This window comes from Etheostoma cragini, chromosome 1 (genome assembly GCF_013103735.1).
Source record: "Etheostoma cragini isolate CJK2018 chromosome 1, CSU_Ecrag_1.0, whole genome shotgun sequence".
NCBI lineage: Eukaryota > Metazoa > Chordata > Actinopteri > Perciformes > Percidae > Etheostoma > Etheostoma cragini.
Genome location: NC_048407.1, coordinates 25,823,930 through 25,825,867, shown reverse-complemented (window position 1 = coordinate 25,825,867; position 1,938 = coordinate 25,823,930).

Genomic DNA, 1,938 nt, shown 5'->3' with positions numbered 1-1,938 from the left:
AACAGTAGGATGGCAGGAGGTACCAACATACTCAGAATCACCTAGAGACAAATAAAGACTAATGTGGGTGGATGCTTCAATATTTTTCAAGAAAGTCAAGAAGCACCTGTGCTGGCGTGGAATCACTGATAGTTTGATAGATCAAAACGTCTTTGAGCGGCCTACAACTGGCGAGATAGTCTCTTCACTCAGAGAACCAAGGTTACAACATAACAGAGCGTTCTCTATTGTATTGTATTTGATTTGATTTATTGGGATCTCCATTAGCTGGGGCAATAGGCAAAAAAAAACAACATCAAAAATAATAAGACATACAACATTCAGCACAGCACATAACACAAGATAACACAAGCCGTACTGTAACTTACTCACAGTATGTAGAGATGATATTTTGATATTGATTACTGATAATATGACCAAGCAAATACACACATAACACCCTCAATGATACTAACAGCATTCCTTAAGTATTAACCAATAGAGAATACTGCTCAGCTAGGAAATGTTCTTTAAGTATTACTTTGAATTAAGATTTTCTATGCTCTTGAATGACATGACCAGGCATGGCATTCCAATTAATCATTGCTCTGTATACTACTTCGTTTAAATGACGTTTCCAACTAGATTTTTATGGATAAAATTGGAACATCTCCTTAAAAACTGAAAGACCTCTACCCATTTTTTTCACCACCCCATCAAAGTGTTGAGACCAGGATAATTTACTGCATTGAGACTATCTCTCTACTGTTACATATTCCATATGTACGGGGAACTCTTTAAGACACAGTGAGGAGATACTGGTGCCCAAGCTCAGATAGTGTAACAAGAAACAAGTTACAAAGAATGAACCGTTCTAAAATAACTCTGTGAACCATCATCCAGGTCAAGGCCCTGCAAGTTGCAAAGACGAGGCCTGAGAGGCAGAGGGGCTACTGGAGTAGGCTGAAAGATGCAAGACGGACCCAAGGAACACATAGAGGCCGTACCTTTTCTTTGTTCAAGGCCGACACCTAAACAAAAAGGCCACTCCGGTCAGCCTGCAAAGCGCTCAGCTGATCAGGGAGACAACAAACCGGTGAAATCAACACATAGCCACCAAGGTTGTCCATCAACAAGAATTTGCTGCCTTCAAGAAGGTCATGGAGCTTGCATACTCTTCAGGCAAAGGTACGCCAGAGTAACCAAGCGTCAAGAGAGAGGCACTTCAGTCCAGGAAGGATGCTGAAGTGTGCCAATGATCACATTCTTTTCCACCTGTTAGCCAACACACGGGAGGACAAGCAGCAGCTGCAACAAAACTCCCAGACAGTCAAAACCGACAAAGTGCTGTGAAGATAGGTCTGGCAATGCAAGACTAATCTACATAACCCCCTCCCTTTATAGGCAATGTTTACTCTGGGCTTCATTTTGGCAGCTCTATCCACGCTCCACCTCTTTGCCCATTTTAAGTTTAGCCGACATCAGACACCTCCAAGAACTGCCAACTTTGAGCTTTATTTTGGCACTTCAAAAAACATATTGGTGACTCCACAAAGATTACATCTATATGGCATGGCATGCACCAGCAGGTCACCTAAGATAAAAAAGATAATTGATAAACAGTTTATTCATTGTATCACATGTAATAATTCAAACCAAATAGCATTACACCTCAACAAAGTACTTGAATTGAGATTGGGATTAGATATAAAAGAATACCTTGGTTCAAGCCACAGGAGCACAGCATATGTTGACAAAAAATAAACCGATGAAGTATGGTTTAATATTTGTATTGAGCTGTACATAGACTAATAATTCAGTCGTGCCGCAGCGGCCATTGAAAACAAAGCAGAGAAGCCAGCACTTATATTTTGTGTGTTGCCAAAAATAAAAATCTAGATGGAACATGAACCTTGTACCAGGAGTTCTTGCGCATGTTCAGCCTTCCCATCCACATGT